The 18,166-nt window shown below is 41.0% G+C and overlaps 1 protein-coding gene across 1 annotated transcript in view; it reads right to left on the minus strand.

The window, feature by feature from the left end:
• Positions 1-17,770, minus strand: part of plagl2 (pleiomorphic adenoma gene-like 2) — a 31,854-nt gene extending 14,084 nt beyond the window's left edge. Inside the window, exon 1 of the mRNA XM_074682016.1 lies at positions 17,541-17,770. The gene's annotated coding sequence lies outside the window, so the exon portion shown is untranslated. The remainder of the gene's footprint in view (positions 1-17,540) is intronic.
• Positions 17,771-18,166: the final 396 nt, after the last annotated feature.

An 18,166-nucleotide genomic window follows, 5' to 3' on the forward strand; every position in this document is an offset into this window, starting at 1 on the left:
CCTCAGTGAGTTTCAGGGTCTGTGAGCATGTGAACGGAGCTGTGGGTAGAGTAACACTTAACAGCCAATCAGAGTGCAGTCAGCCAGTGAAGTCATCACATATCAGTGAGAGTTATAAAGACTCAACAAGTGTTAAAACACGCAAAATCAGCCTGTAGGAGGACCAGGTCTGTGATCAACTGTAGAATTCTGACTGACAGAGACTATGGCACAAACACTTCAAGACAAATTTTTATCAAAAGAGTTTTTGTTAAAAGAACGTTAAAGGCTTCATAGATTTCAATTAAAGGTGCATCAAAGATTTTAATCCTGACGCTCAGAGACCATCTGGTCAGTCCATCAGCCCAGGGACAGAAACATGTCACTGACGTCTGACCGATATCAGCTGATTCTCAGGAAGAGGTTCAAAAGTGTCCAGTCACAATCAACAGCTCACACACTCACACACACACACACTGCTGGCTAAGCTTTATCAAAATGTTGACACTAAACACATGGGCAGTGTGTGTGTGTGTGTGTGTGTGTGTGTGTGTGTGTGTGTGTGTGTGTGTGTGTGTGTCTGTGTGTGTGTGTGTGTGTGTGTGTGTGTGTGTGTGTGTGTGTGTGTGTGTGTGTGTGTGTATGTGTGTGTGTGTTCTGGGGAAAGCCCTTCTGGCAGGGAGTCCTGGCCGTCACTCGGAGCTCCACAGCAGCCAGAGATGTGGGCGCTGTGCCAACGGGCTCCATGCCAAACGCCCTGCCCCCATGTGTTTAAAGGTTTAAAGAGCAGATCTCAAACTCCCTCTCTCTTTTGTCTTCAGAGTAAAAAGTGTTGATCTTCCAAACCGAGCTGAGATCAGCTGCACATCTCCTCTGAGAGTCTCTGTCCTGACACTGTGACACATTCATACAGAGACATGACAAAGTCAAAGTCTGAGTCATAAAACCTGAGAGTCACCGGAGGTCTGGACAATGTGAAGCTGTGTCCTCTTTTTGGTCCCACAGAGCAGTATTTATCAGGATAAAACATCTAACTGATCATAAAGGACGCCTCATCACAGATCCAACAAATTGTCTCAGGAACTATTTTGGACAGGCAAACTCAATGTACTAAAATATAAAGGTACTTTAATCTGAGTAATCTGGATTAGAAAATCTGCAGGCATAAACACAACTGCTGATAAAGCTCACTGTGAGAAAAACATTGAAATCTGAAAATAAAGGAACATCTAACTAATTAATCCAAACCAGACTGTTTCACAATAAAAGAAATTAAATATTTTTAATCTCCATTTACACAATTATTACACAATTATTACTCTATGATAATCTCTGATAATCTCTGTTTACTACACTCCTAAGCAGAGTCACAACATCTTACACTTTTAAACAGTCTGATCATTTCTGTCTGAGCTGGGATTCGCTTGTTCCACCACTGACTGACCCTCTCTCTCTCTCTGTGTCAGCTCAGCAACAAACAATCTCTAAGTCCGGCAACGTCAGCTCAGCCTAAAACAACGGCCATTGTTACAGCGCTTTGTTTCCAGAAATCTACAGGTTTCAACACACACACACACACACACACACACACACACACACACACACACACACACACACACACACACACACACAGACACACACACACACACACACACACACACACACACACACACACACACACACACACACACAATACACAAAAACTTACTTGAATACACTCGGCTGCTTACTCTCCTTCTTTCTGTTTTTGTTTTAATTTGTCCTCTGAGTGTTTTTTAAAGGATGTTTAGACTAATGAGGGAAGCAGTCGCAGTGTGTGTGTGTGTGTGTGTGTGTGTGTGTGTGTGTGTGTGTCTCTGTGTGTGTTTGTGTGTGTGTGTGTGTGGGTTGGGGGTTATAGGTAAAAATAACATTCTTCAGAAACAGGGTCTTGAAAATGGGCAGTGGGCCGCTCACATTCTTGGAATTTTTTCTGAAACCTGATCGAGTTCGAAGGATCGAGGCTGAAGCACCTTCAGGAGGGTGACCGGCGAGGGGACGGGGCCTGAACTAAACAGGAAGGAGAGGTAAGGAGGAGAGAGGGAGAAGAAGACCAAGAGGAAAGAAAGAAGGAGGCCAGTTGACAGAAACCAAGAGGTGGAGAGCACAGATGGTTTCTCAATGTTTGAGTTCAGCAGAGCCTCAGAGAAATTAAGACTGAATTTTCTGTCAAAGAACAAACTTTAAACACAATTTCTGATTCTAAAGATCACAGATTCACTCTGACACACACACCAAACACACAAAAAAGCCTGCTCTCACCTCCACTGCGTCCTTAGACTGAACCAAGACTCGAGACGAGACTGAAGCCCTCAGTTTAACACTCACACCTAAGTTAATGACACACTTTTCACACCTTTTTTAACAAACCCAATTTGTTTTAAGTTTTACTTTTTACTAAGCACAAAGGCTTTTTTCCTGTTGATAACAAATTGCTTTTATTTTGAAAGGACATGGACGTCTCTTCCTGCAGAAGGAGAAGTTAAAGGAGTGAAACAGCAGACGGAGGGATAAACGGTAATGAGTGGTGGTTGTCTTAGCGGCCCCTGTGAAGATGTGCGCTGCAGCATCAGGAGTTAGCTTCATTTCTGTCATTTCTTAAAGCCTGTATATGATCAGATAATTATTAAACCTTAAGGTGATAAACTTGGATGTATTTATCTGACATTAAAGTTGATTTTTCTTCATTATTTTCCAGGTTGTTATCAAAAAACAACCAAGCTGAGATTAGCCGTTCTGGTTTTTACAGACTTGTATTTCTGGGAATTGTTACATAATGTAAAGTTTGAGGATTTTCCCAGAATCCATCGGCTCTATGCCTTCAGGTTCAGCCAAAAAGTCAGATTAGCTTCATAATAAAGGAGTTATTGATATTGTACTGAGTCATGATTGCAAAAAAAGTCCTGAGCAGGTCACACTGCAGATAAAATATGACAGAAGACTCTATAAAGAGTTATGAATGATACCAGAACTGAACATCAGAAAATTATCTAAGACTGTCAAAAGACTGACTGACCAGAGACTGATCAAAGACTGATTGATGAACCCTAAAAAAAACAGACTTTAATTAGACAGTTGTTAATTTTTTTTCATGTCTTATATAAGTTTTATTTTTGGGGCTGAAAAGTATTTCTATTCTAACTACACCAGGTGTAAATCTAAAAAAAGAAACATTGACATCCATATATAACAAGTTATTTGGTTTACACAAAGGGAGCCACCTGCTAATGGTAACACTAAACCATAGACTGTGTAATGAATGGACGTTGTCTCCCCAACATCACCAGTCTGTGTCTGAAATTGATTTTTGAAGGAAATCAGCTGACACAGCCATACTGGAAGGGCGGTGGGCTTTGTAGAATTTGTGATATTAAGGGGGCTGTGAGGAGTTTCAAAGTGATTTTGGAAAAGTCTCCCTTCTAGATTTATACCTGATCATAATCCACACTTTAAATTATATTATCAGCACCAATATAGGTTACTTCGAAATGCTACTTCATGGCCTTCCGATCAGGTTGAGCAGGACTGGGTTGATTTACTGCAATTTTAAGTCTCTATGACAACACCATGTCTGCTGATGAAGTTTAGAAGTTAGAAGAGAGATCTGTGTTTTTCTCTGCGAAAAACGATTTCTTTGATTAATTTTGTAGTGATGGTGGACACTGGAGCTTAACTGTCAGACAGAAAAAGGACAGAAGAGCAGAAGAAAGATAAACAAGAGTGACACAGCCCAAGCTAAAGGCCAACAGGTCTGAGCTGTTTGTGATAATGTTCATTCCAACCCACATGCAGCAGTTATTCTGCAGTGGTCTGTTCAACCTTCAGAGTCTATCAGTAAAATAAAGGGTCAGGTTAAGTTAGCTTTACTTGATAGATGACTGGCAGGACATAACCAGGATTCATGTGAATCCTGGTTATGTCCTGCCAGTGCTCATGTAAGTATTAACCTTACACATTGCCAACATATCTCATATCAGACTGTCAGTAGCGATATGTACGGACGGCTACAAAACTACTGTATGAACTGACAGTTTGCTTGTTGTCACGTTAGCCAACGGATATGTCGTAGCACTGGTCTGCTATAGTTGGCTACTGACATTCAGTACAAACTTATGTTTGCTTGTAGTCATGTTTCAAACAACAAGGCTACGTAACTGTACTGATAAATACTAGGGGTGGGTGACATGACCTAAAATTTATATCACAGTATTTTTCCTTCATATTGGGATACTTCATCATATCTTGGTTTTCCAACATGGTATAAGGGCAATCTTTTCAAAATAAGATTCTGACTCTGTTCTGTGTTATAAGTGTACACATCCTACCTAGCAGGGGGAAAATGTCTCTAAGAAATGAAGAATGTTTACAGACAAAATAAGGATTTTTGGATTTTTATTCAAAAAGAGTGAGCAATTAACTAATAAAATTTTGGATGCCAATAAATTTGTTAACATTAACATTGCAAGCTTGTCGTTCCATCACCTAAATTCATGTTCTGTATGTTTTCTGAAGCCTGTAAGGTTGTCAAATGAAGCACTGAAGATTTTTTATTCCACCAAACAACACTACTGTTGTACAGACTGCTGTCACACGAGACATAACATTTTGCTGACATGATTTTTTTTCGCCGCCATCGTGGTTTTTTTTAGGACAACAAACAGACATACACAAAGATACTGACAGATCAGTGGCAGTGATTTTGACTGAAGAAAGGAGGGCGAGAATTTGGACTCAGGGCCTGAACTATGGCCAAAAAAACACACAAGGCTTGAGTTTGTTTTTCAACAAATTTTCTTTGATAAATACCTTACCTTATTGCGTTGTATCTGGTAAAAAGTTGTCTTTACCAAAGAAAATTTGTTCAAAAACAAGGCTGAGAAGATTGAAGTAGCTAAGGAGTTCAAATGTCTTAGTGTAGTTTTAAACTCAAACCTTAACACGAAGAAACATGTTAAGAAACTGATAAAAAATATCAAATACAATTTGGCAAACTTCCTTTCAGAGAATGCAGCCAAGACATTTATGCATGCTACGATCCTTTCCTATATGTCATACTGTATTACATGCCGGGGTCAGGTTGGGGAGACTGTCCTTAAAGCACTGGAGTCTCTGTATAAACAAACCTTGGGACTGCAGATGTAAATTAGCTGTAAGCTAATTTTGGTACAATGCGTCAAATGTTGACATTTAAATATTGTACATGTGCCCTTTATGAATAAATTAAATTTAAAATAAATTATTCAAACCACAGTTTGACTTTTTATTCACCTCATTTAAAACTTTTATCACTAACATCATCCTCTGACCTCATCACAGGATTAAACAGATCAGTGTCTACACACACACACACACACACACACACACACACTCACACAGGTAGCAGAGAGGGACTCTCGGCGAAATGAACTCATCGGACTAAAGCAGAGAGAAGAAGAGACACAATGAGAGCTGATTGGCTAGTTCACACTGAGGGGTGAAGAGGGGGAGGCTTGGGGGGGTCACATGACCAGGTCCAGCAGAGAGCGTTATAATAGCCTCCTCTCGGAGCAGAGAGGCAGAGGCTGGACCTGAACCAAAAACCCTCCAACACACACAGACCGCCATTGTTGGCTATTCACTGCTCTCCATCTCAGGCCACTTTATCATTCAATTAGGACACACACACACACACACACACACACACACACACACACGCACACACACACGCACACACACACACACACACACACACACACACACACACACACACACACACACACACACACACACACACACACACACACACACACACACACAGACACAGGCCTTCAATCACACCGAAAACAGTGGCCCTGAGGGGACTCACCCTCCAAACTTCATTTTTCTACTCTTGTTGTTGTTGTTCAGAGAGGGAGGGAGGAGGGGAGAGATCAAAGATGGAGGGAGGGAGAAAAGAAGAGGAGGGGGAGGACAAGAGGGGAGAGGATAAAAGAGGAGGGAAAAGGAAGAAAGGAGACAGGAGAAAATAAGAGAAGGAGGAGGAGACAGAAAGCTGGGATGTGAGGACAAGAGAGGAGAAATGATAAAGAGAAAGAAGAGGAGGGAGAACATAGGAGGACGAGAGGAGGACAGGATGAAGAGGGAAAAGGAAATAGAGAGCAAAACAAGAAGAGGACAGAATGACAAAGAGAAACAGGAGGAAAGATAATAGGGATGTAAGGAGAGAGGAGAGAAGCAAAAATGAGGGAGGAAGGAAAATGACAAGAGATGGGGAAAAACTGAGGAGAATATTACAGAGAGATAGGAGAGTGGAAAAAGCGGGAGAGGAGAAAGAAAAACGGAGGTGAGAGAAAGAGGCACAGGGGGAAGAAGGACAGACAAGGGAAGGAGAGGAGAGGATATAGGAAGGAAGAAAAGGAGAGGAGAAAGGAGGGAAGGAAAGGAAAGGAGAGAGGAGTACAGGACAGGAGAGGTGGAGGGCTCCTCATTCAGGACTACATGTGAGTTTGTGAAGCTGGAGGAACTCCTCTGAGGGGTTGAAGAGGGGATGAGGAAAAAAGTTAAAAGCTGAGAAAAGAGAAAGAACCAGAAGAGGACACACTCCGGGAAAAAAACGGGAGGAAGGAAGAGAAGAGTGAGGGAGTAAACAGGTGATTGAGGAAGAGGAGAAAGGAAGAGTTAAAGCGACCTGGTTTCAGAAAGGAAGAGGGATCCAGCTTTATGACTTCACTGTTGGTAAATAAATAACAATAACAGTAAATAAGTGTTTGTAAACTTTCAGTCAGACATGTGTAGGTGTGTTTACAGAGCTACAGATTACTTTTGAATACACCTGCTATTTACAGATTCATTTATTTAACTGATTGAAGGATAAACATGTGTAACACTTTTAAAATCATCACAAACATTTTAAAGATCTGGTTCATCTGTTTGAAAGATTTTAAAACCAGAGTAAACAGTTAGTCTCTACTCCTTCTCTGCCCCTCCTCAGGGACAGACCCGGACTCTGAGTGTGATTTGGGGCTTCACCTCACGCAAATTCTTTTTTTTTTTATGTTTCTCTTATTCTACAACAAAAACTGATTGAAACTGTCTATTACACAGATAATGCTATATTCAGCAACAGGCTGGTACATCAAATGTTAGATACACACACAAATGTAAAGAGTGTGAGTGACGGACTCACAGAGACTGGTCTATCTCCTGATGCTGCAGCTCACTCACTGGTCTCAGCTCAGACCTGATGAGTAGAGCGTAGAGCTCAGAGCTCAGAGCTCAGAGCAGGGCTTTGTGGTGAGAGCTGGATGTGCAACATGGCGAGAAACACTTATTAAAAGTCCTTCAGAGGAAGGAGAGGAGGATGTATCATCAGCTCCAAGCTTTGATTGAAACCACTTTCTCCTGTTTTCTCCTTCTGGACCCACTCTGAGTCAGACCCAGGACCAGATCAGACCTGAGTCAGAAACCGGCTCTGTGTGGATCAAGTTTCATCAGGTCCCCTGACTCACTGCACTGCATTGCACAGACCGGGTCTCTACACTACAGACATAACACACACACACACACACACACACACACACACACACACACACACACACACACACACACACACACACACACACACACACACACACACACACACACACACACACACACACACACACACACACACACACACACACAGTCCTGAGTCATGTGAGTGGCATTCAACATTCTGAGTGTGCAGGTTGTCAAATTCAGAAGCATCCTGTACAAAGTCCCTGAAATCAGACCTGAACAGGTCATTCAATTCTAATTTAATCTTTTAAGTTTTTCTTTAATCTCTTAAAGTTTTTTGTTTTGTTTTTCTATTAAAATTGTCTTATATACTTGATCTGTGCCACATTCATCTGACAAGTCCAGAAAAATGTCTTGAAAGTCTCAAAATTGAGAACTAAATAGCTTAAAAATAATCTGCCAGTGAGGTGAGAAAAAATAACTCAAATTTTTGATTAAAAACTCAAGACAAAATCATTTTCTGACATTTCATTTTCTGCTGTGTGAGAACATCATGTTCCAAAAAAGTTGCATTTACTTTTATCATAATCAATTATTTTGTATTCATTTCTTTTACAGGATCTGATCTGTTTCTGTACCTGAGTCAGACACGAAAGGATGAGAGCTTTAGCTGAACAGAAAACCTGAAGTTTGGATTCAGATTAGGAGCAGAAAAAGACTCAGATTACAGATTGATTGGTTTGTTTTATGTATTTTAAATCCATGAGGTTGAGATGCTTTTAGAAAAAGAAGCAGAAGTTTGGTTATTTTCCATAATTAAGTGTTAAACTTGTACACTTTTATAAGATTTAATAATGAAGAAAAACATTAGAGTGGCCCACCATTAGCTAATGAGATTTAATAAACATGATTAGCAGTAATAATAATAATAATAATAATAATAATAATAATAATAATAATAATAATAATAATAATAATAATAAGTATTACATTATTTAGCTGCTGTCTTAAAATGTGAATTAATAAATTACAGAAAATCATCTCAGTTTTAGGTGTTTCAATAACAAAAGCCATGACTCTGTTTCACATTTGAAAGAATGAATTGATTTTAAATCATTTCTTTAACCACAGTCAGTTTTCCTTTCAAAGTTTATTCATAAACACAGACTGTTACTGTTCAATGAATTGTAAAAGTGATCACACACATAATCTGTTTAATGTGAAGGACCCGCAGCAGAATATAAAAACTGTATCATCTGTTTAAAAGAATTAAATCAAATAAACAGATGAACTGCTTGTTTTTATAGAAACATATTTATTTATCTGTGTTTAATCAAGTAAAACTTAGAAAATTGACATATCTAAACTCTGCTACCTGTTATTAGTCTTCTGAGGCCTTTCATCAGACAAACAGTCGACCAGGTAAACATTAAAATAATCTGTCGAACTTTTCTTAACGATTAAAACATTTAGTTCTAATCTGAGGCAGCAGGAAGCCAAAAGGCTCACATCTGGGTCTGTCTGAGCATGAAGATGAAAAAAAGGCCGCACAGACAACCAGCTGAACAATATCAGAGACTAAAAACTGACTCGGACACAGATCAGATCAGATTTACTCACTGATGAGTTTCAAAAATTTAAAAAGCAAGAAGAAGAAATATAAAAACTCACTTCAGCTCAAAGGTTTAAGTCACTGGTTAAAGCCAGTAAAATAAAGAACGAACACTGAGCTGAGACAAACCTCAAGTCTAATCCAAACCCTCAGAAAATCAGTCCTCCATGGGTCAGAGAATGACTTCATTACTCTGTCAGATTTATTCAGAAAATTTCACTGAATTGAGATCCAAACAGAGTCCTTATTAAAAAAAACACACCCACAAAAAGCCTTTAAAATATGAAACACTGAGTAAAATATTTCAGCAGGAAAAACAGAAGTTACTTTATTTTAAATATTCTAAGAAGAGAAAACTCAGAATCATCAGACCTCACCGTCTGCACAGATCCACCTGACGACAGGTGGGAGCATCTTTCACTGTGCAGAGTGAAAACAGATCAGTCAGCTCAGAGAAACTCTCCTTTTCCTTCCCATCTTTAAATCTTATCTATACAACAAATCGAAAAGTTCAGCATGAACACAGAGATTTGTGTGAGCGCAGAAGAGAACACTCTGATACATGACAGGTTGTCTCTTAAAGCCTTCACCCTTCAGCTTTCTGAACTGCACCTTGGAAACACCTGATATCAGATGATTCAAACACACCATCCACTCGCCTGTTATAGAGGTTAACCTGCTGTGTGTGATGAGTTCACTGTCTGATAAAGCTGAACAACAATTTCTCTGAATCCGTAACTGAACAGATCACCTCAGCTGTTAGAGATCTAAGTGAACCCTGAGGAAAGAGTTGATCTCGCACTCCAGTTTTAAGCATCTGATATCACTGATAAAAGAAAGAGCTGAAGAGAGACAAGAAGAGAGACACTGATTAGGTGCTTAAAATAATCACACAGGGTGAATCCCAAAACCCAGAAGCTTCATCCTCCCTTCCTCCACTTGCAGTGTTCACAACAAGAGATGCATGGGAGATGCAGGGAAATGAAGAGAGGAGGGAGGAAACAGAAAGAAAATAAATTTCTTCCTAAAGCAAAAGGGGAATCAATTTGAAAATAACAAGAGAAATAACTGATCATAAATATTTATATTCTTTTCTTGGAGCATGTGAACTATTTTGCTGTTTAGGTCAGACAAATTTGACATAAACAGTTGTAAAATCTCAGGTAAACTGTGGTGATGAGAAGTTTCAATGAAGTCTGGTACACTTCAGCGTCCAATCAGTGAGTGACATCCCATATGGTGATTTTAGTTACTCCATAACCTACCTATCAGGTAGATCATGTGTGAGGGTGTGCTCAAACACTAATGATCAAACTCTGACCTCTCAGAAATCTGTGACATCACTTCCTGTCTCTCCTCTCCACACTCTGTCAAATTTCCAAACCTAAAACCTGTTCTGTCAGAGTGAGTGATAGTGTAGATAGTGCAGTGTACTAAAAGAGAGAGGGTGGTGTGGGTGGTGTGTGTGTGTGTGTGTGTGTGTGGGTGGTGTGTGTGTGTGTGTGTGTGTGTGTGTGTGTGTGTGTGTGTGTGTGTGTGTGTGTGTGTGTGTGTGTGTGTGTGTGTGTGTGTGTGTGTGTGTGTGTTGATGGATGGAGGTTAAGCTGCTTCTCTTCCTAGAAACACGAGTAGGAGAAGTTGCAGTATGTGGTTCAAACATGTAGCATCCTCTTACTAAGTCAGCATAGTGTCTGCACACACACACACTCACACACACACACACACACACACATACACACACATTTACACACGTACACACACACACATACATACATAAATGAAGGCATGTGTGCCTGTATTAGCTTTACATAATAAAAATGAAAATGTGAACAGTTGTTTTAATTAGCCTGTAAATATTTATGCGTGCATGTGTGTGTGAATGTAGGTGCTGCTTGTTCATATGCCTGTTTTTGATCAGTGTTTAACACAGAAAGTATCATTCTTTTTCTGTGATGGCTGACAGAAATCTGAAGTCAGTGTGAATAAAGGGTGATTTGAGCTTATTTGTGCTTCTAAAGGACTTTATTCCTGGTAAACATCATCTTAGTGTGGACTTAAAAATGTTCATAAACGTAGTCCATGTGTCAGTTTAGAAATCATCCACAACTTTCGAATGAAGATCAAATGCTGCTGTCAGTTATTTCCTCTGAATGCTCTCTGATTCCTGATAAATCTCACTGCTGTCTTTTGTCCTTAAAGGTCAGACACTGAAGAGTTATAAAATCATCAAAGATCCTCACAACTCGTCATAGTGTTTCTGTGAAAAAAAAGCCACTATTGAAGATTTCAAAAGTCAGATCTGATGGAAACCCCAAGAAGCAGTTAAAAAAGCTCAGGTTGCAAATGAATCCTGAGTCAGAATAAGTGAGTCAAACCATCATCATATCCACGGTCAGAAACACACCTTCATACCACAGACATGACAGAGAACACACACTGATGACAGACAGGAATCCTACTTACCATAAACCTACCAAACCTATTAAACCTACCAAACCTCCTAGCCCTACGAACCCTAGCTAATACTACCAAACCTACTAATCCTACTTCACCTTCTTAACCGACTAACTCTATGAAACTTGCTAAACTTAGGTAATACATATATAAAAAACTTATCTCCTGTGAGTCCCAGCTGATATCAGACCACACATGGCTGCTTGAAGCTTTTAAACTCTGCTTTCATACTAGCATGCAATCATGCTAACCTAACACTAGTAGCAGCTGACAGATGGGTTTGACTGATAAAGATCCAGGAGGTCTGAGGATGATAAACGGTGAACATTGTGCACAGTGTCACAGGAGGAGAGTCAGTCTTCATCATCAACACATGCAGACACTGTGACATACAGGCTAATTTACAGTCAACGTTATCTCAAATATGCAAGCAGCGTTTAGCTCCATTCATTCAGATAAGTTAGCGTTCTTTAAACTCTGAATAAAAGCTGTAAGCTACCAACTATACCATAGAGTCAACTTCTGTTGAGATATGGTCGTTACAGAGCTACCAGTGTTTTGGAGCAAAGAGTGACGGTGCTAACTAGTGACTCTCGGCCAAATCTGTCAGTGATTGTCGGCAGAGAAATCACCAGTTAACAAGGTCACACGTTACAATGAAACACCAGCAATGTCTGTGGCTGTTATTAAATGTGTCATCTTAAGCCACCAATATCCTAAATCAAATTTTTAGTTTGTGCGTTTGTGGTTCAGGGCCGAGGTTAAAACCTAACATGAACTATGAAGGGTGAATACAAGTAAACCTATTATCAGAAATGGATCTTATGCTGAAAGTGAAACTAGGGTTTATGGTCAAACTATTAAACAGTCCCATTAGTAATCTTTAAAAAAACAAACCATTAATATTCTGATATATTTGGTGCAGTTACCCACCTGGACGTAGTTTTCTGTCTCCTTTATCATATTCTATGTCTCAATAGCTGTTTGTGTGCTCTTTATGATTTGGGAAGGTTTCTGGTTCATTAACACAAGTTCATGTCTTTACATTTCACAGTCTGGTAGGTGTCCATGCGTTGTGCAGTCATAAGTACTGAGTGACCTGTGTGTTTAGACTCTTTTGTGAGGTACACCCGGGATTTCTCCACTAAAAACGCCTGTCCATTTCATTTCTGATTTCTCACAAACATGTGAATCGTTTACCATCTGTCAACTTGGTGTTAGGTAAAGCTGATAGGTTTTTAGGTAAAAATGTGTTTTTTGGTGGTTACCATCCTTAGGTCACTTGATCAACCATAGTACTCTGCAGTGTAGTGGTGTGTTTCCTAGAAGTGCAGTCATAACTGTTTACCAACAGTATATTGGTCTATACATTTACCATTTAATCTGATGCTAATGGTAGCCACCTTGAGCTACAGCTGCTATCAGACAAACAGCAACTTATCCTAGAGTTTAATGCTCTCCAACACAGAATGACAGCAGAACATGGAGAAAGAGAGCGGAGATACAAGACTGTGAACATCCCCTCAGGTTAGCCACAGCAAGTTTTCAACAGAGGATTACAACTGAAACTGAAAGTGTTTTAACCCAAACAAACTTTACCTTTGAATGTTGGCGATGCTAGAGGTAGGATGATTTCAAAACACTTAACAGAGAGCAAGAATGAAGCAGCCTGAGGAGTGACACTTCAGATCAAACTGAGAAATAGAGATTTGAGGTCTTAGGACTCAACCTTATTTAGTTTTCCAGGTGTTACATAATCTGGATTTCAATCTGAAAATATCAAAATTAAACTAAGGATCAGATTCAAGGGGATGCTAACACCTGAAAGAATAAAATCCAAACAGATTTAAGACCCAGATCAGTGAATCTCAGACTTGGAAATATCTCAGCAAGGACTTGGTGCCAGCTCCATAAACTTCTGAGTTACATTTTATTATAAGTGGACATTAAAACATTTTACTGACTGACAGCAAAGAGCCGAAAACCTTTTTTACAAATGTTTCACTTGACACATGAGATACAAAAATACGAAGATCTCCCTCTCTCTTCTCCTCTTCTCTCTCCTACGCACCCTGAGCAGGCAGCAGCTTCTGTGTGAAACCTCAAATATCAAAAATAAACAAATCTGTCCTCCATGCATGTAAACACATGAACATGTGAGAGGACAAACACAAACACGCACACACACAAACACACACACACACACACACACACACACACACACACACACACACACACACACACACACACACACACACACACACACACACTGGGTCTAATCTAAGTGTGTGTTTCAGTTCTCAGGCTCTGCCTTCGTGGTCGTCCTTATTTTCTGTCCTGACAGAATAACAAATAGAACAATCTTCTTGCGGCTCTTTACCGACAAACATCTTCTGGAGCATGAACCCAGTGTCCCTTCTTCCTCACCCCTTTCCCCCTCTCTCTCTCCCTCCCCCCTCTCCCCTCCCCCCTCTCCTCCAATGGCTGCTCCCAGAAGGTGAAGAAGTACAAAGAGAGGGATCAGAGCTTTTCCGATTCTTCTCTGGTTATTAACTACCATTTGTGCGCTCAGAGGCCTGTCCCCCCCATTAACCCAACTGATGCTCTTTTCTCATGGAAATCAGCCTGCTGTCGCCACCACCACCGCTGCCCGCAGAGGTGCAAGGCATTGTGGGAGATTTCAGAGGAGAAGACCTCCCTGAGCCTTGAAAACAGCTCCCTCTTTCCCTCTCACAAACACACAAGCTCACTCCAGGAGCCCACGTGCACGCTCACTCAAACAACAGGTCTGCATGCACACACACACACACATACAGAGAAAAACTGGCAAGCAAGTACACACACACTCATTCAGTCAATGACAGTCAAACATGAAATGTGCTCCCTGCTTCCACACGGGCATGCAGCTCATGCAAGCCAACGTATGGATGTTAATGAGAAGGAGCCAAGTGGAGCAACAACAGGAACCACAGAGATGATATCTGCAGGAGGAGCAAACTCAGAGAATTACAGAAAGAGTGCACAGTCTGATCCCTCTCACTTATTCTACATCTCTGTCCAGTTTTTAAAGAGTTATTAGTGTCATCTGTGTTTCTAGTCTAACCTTTCGTCTCTTGCAGTCTGATAAAAACATGAGTGTGTCCATGTTTGTCCGCGTCCTCTAACAGGTGCAGCAGCAGCTTGACTATCTCTCTCCCAGTGATGGATCGTTCCTGAGTGTCTCAGCTCAGTTTCAGTGAGCGAGCAGCAAACATCAACACATGGGTCTGGACTTGCAGAGAGGCTGCAGAAACAAAGGCTTTGTCTTGTGACAGACTCACTTCCATTTCCTTATTGTGTAGCTGCAGGGCCTGATGGTGTGGCCTGTGACAGAGACGCCGCTGCTGCTGCTGCTGCTGGAGGGGAAAACCCCGCTTTGCTCTGCAGCACGCTTTATCTGCAGCTCTGACATTTAACTCTGCTAGAAGACCCAACATCAGATAGAGAGGAACTCATCCAACACCTTAAACTGCCTCCTTACTCTAAACAGAGAGGGTGAATGGCTCTGTGTAATCATTAGGAGACAAGCAGGAGATCATCCTGACAGAGAGCACAGATAGAGGGTTTAATTTAGACTAATAGTAATAAGAAATAACTTATAGAAGTTAAAAGAGCTTCATTAATACTTACAAATACTTCACAGACAAAGGTTTAAGATACTAAACATCTGTAACGCTGACATATTTGGGGCTCTTTTTCCTATTGAAAAGAAAGGGTTTAAGTTTAACTCCATGTTAAAAACAGATGATTAGGAGTGGACACTAACTGATGATTGTCTTGTAGTGATATGGAAATTATAAAAAAAGCAGCTGTTAACAGAAATGTTACATCATCTGAGTCAAAAACATCCAACAGACTCTGTCTCTTAACAGCAGTTACACTCCTCTCTGCTTTTATAAATAACACCTCCTTTTCCTGTACCAGAGTCTAAACTTTTAAAGAGTTCAAGTCAACAGAAATCAAACTAAAAAACTTTTATAAATTTAAAAAAAAATGCAAAAACCAAAATTGTCAATTTTCAATGAATTTATTACTTATTAAATCTGAAACCCACTTCCTCTTTACAATGGACAACAGCTGCTTCAAATTATTAATTTTCTCTAGTTAAAACAATTTAACATCAAACTCAGGCTTAGGGATGGGTACCTTTCACATTTGAAACGATACAGTACCTATGCCCGGTACCTGGCAATCGGTACCGGTACTCAACAGTACCAAGTTTCGGTACTTTTTGGTGTTTATGTGGTAAAAAATATCAATTTGTTTAATAATGAAATATAAAAAAAAATTCAATTTAACAAATGTATTCTTTAATATATAACCTTACAATGCTGTGTTCATGTCCAGCATGGAAAATCACCAACTCTTCCACTCCCTCACAGTCACAAGGATGCATTTAGGTACCTAAACATGGCACCTTTTGGTTTTACATGAATCGATACCCGGTACTTTAGACAGAATTCGGTCAGTACCTATAAAAGTACCTAATTCGGTACCCATCCCTACTCAGGCTAATAGAGCAGAAACAGACACGCACGCACGCATGCACTCACACCCACACGGCAAAGAAAGCCAGCAGAAACAATCAGGAAACTAAAATATCATTACAGACTAATCAGAGATAAAACTAGCTGTCCGACCCTCCTGGACTCCGCTGCTTAATGTGTAAATCAGTGAGGATGGTCAAAAATAAAAACAATGAGAAACAGATGTTTTCACTTTACACACTAGTACACACCCGCACGCACACACACACACACACACACACACACACACACACACACACACACACACACACACACACACAGTTCAGAGTCTGTGAGCATCACCTGAAGAGACCTGGGCCAGAACATCACTGAAAGCATCCCGTGCCACACACACACACACACACACACACACACACACACACACACACACACACACACACACACCATCCGGTGATCAGCAAGAACACACACACTTACACACACCCCACACATCATCTGTTATCAAGACATTCAAAGAGTAAACACACTCCACACACCACACAAAAAGACCAGAAACCAGCAACTACAGACCAGTAACCAGTGACCAAGAACCAGAGACCAGCGACTGCAGATCAACAACTAGAAGTCAACAACAAGAGACCAGCAACGAAAGACCAGCAATTAGAGACCAACAACCAGAAATAGACAACCAAAGACCAGATACAAAACACCAGTAATCAGAGACCAAAAACCAGAAACAAGCAACAAGAGCATCAACCAAAGTGCAACAACAACACACTGACATAGACAGGCAACCCCTCTGCTCCTCCGTGTTATTTACCCGCTTCCAAGGAAAACCACACACACACACACACACACACACACACACACACACACACACACACACACACACACACACACACACACACACTGCATGACATGACATGAGACTGCGGGAGCCACAAACACAAACAACAAATAAAAAATCAACCACTCACACTCCAGAGAAACTTCAGAAACACAAACACACGCACACACGGAGAGATGCACGCGCATCACACACACTTTGAATCCTCGTGCAAACTCCCCTGAGCCCGGGATGGTCCCCAAGTCCTCCTCTCTGCTCTCTGCTTCCACTAAACTCTCCCAGAACTCACCGGGCCGCTGAAAAGTTGCAGACAACCTGAAAGTTGACCGACGGGGCCTTGTGGACAAAGTGCAGCGGGTTGACCAACTCCTACAGCCGCATTAGCTGCATATTTACCGAGCGGAGCGTCGCGAGACAGAAGAGGCGATGCGTGAATAAAGATTAAATACCCGGATCCGTCCACGCTGCGCACAAACACGCACATTACGCAAAGTTTTCAGGACATTTTGATAACAAGTGTCACCGCGCGGACCCAGACACACACACACACATGAGGACGAGCAGCCACATTACGAGCTGGAGCGAAAAAAACGAGCAGTTTACCCACCAGAAAGTTTCCAGCACCGCATTAGTCCGCTTCACATGGAGCCCCGGTCCGCTTCCATCCCGGACCGGACCTCAATCCCGCCGCGGCAGACCCAGGCCGCCGCCTCGCTCCCTTCCTCACCTCGATTGAAGCTTTCTGTGTTTTTCCAGATTTTCCTTTAATTGTTGAATTTTCGGGCCTGAGAGCGTCCTGCTCCCCTCAGGCTGCAGCTCAGTTATGGGGCGGTAAGCATTGTGGGAGAGTGACGTCACCAACTTTCACAAACTTTTTTTTTTTCCAAACAGGGACAGAGACACTGGTTTCCAGTACTACACAGACCTGTTTCCAGTACTATACAGACTTGTTTCCAGTTCTAACAGGAGCAGACATACTTTCGTGGACTGGTGTCCTGCACGGACACAAACCGGGACGCAGACTCAAAGACTGCTTTCCAGCAGGCTGCGGACTCACATGACTTTAGATGAAACTCTTAAAAGTCAGGGCTCTAAATCCTCTCCCAGCGTCAGACTGAGTAAAATGATAATAGTACAATAATCAAAGTCTAAAGGTAAAATTATTCCTATACACACCCATTTTAGAAATATTTTCATTATTTTATAAAAATAAGATATGCAAAAAAATAAATA

This window comes from Halichoeres trimaculatus, unplaced genomic scaffold (genome assembly GCF_033239565.1).
Source record: "Halichoeres trimaculatus isolate MK-OKI-2021-1 unplaced genomic scaffold, fHalTri1.1 fHalTri1_scaffold_11, whole genome shotgun sequence".
Lineage (NCBI taxonomy): Eukaryota > Metazoa > Chordata > Actinopteri > Labriformes > Labridae > Halichoeres > Halichoeres trimaculatus.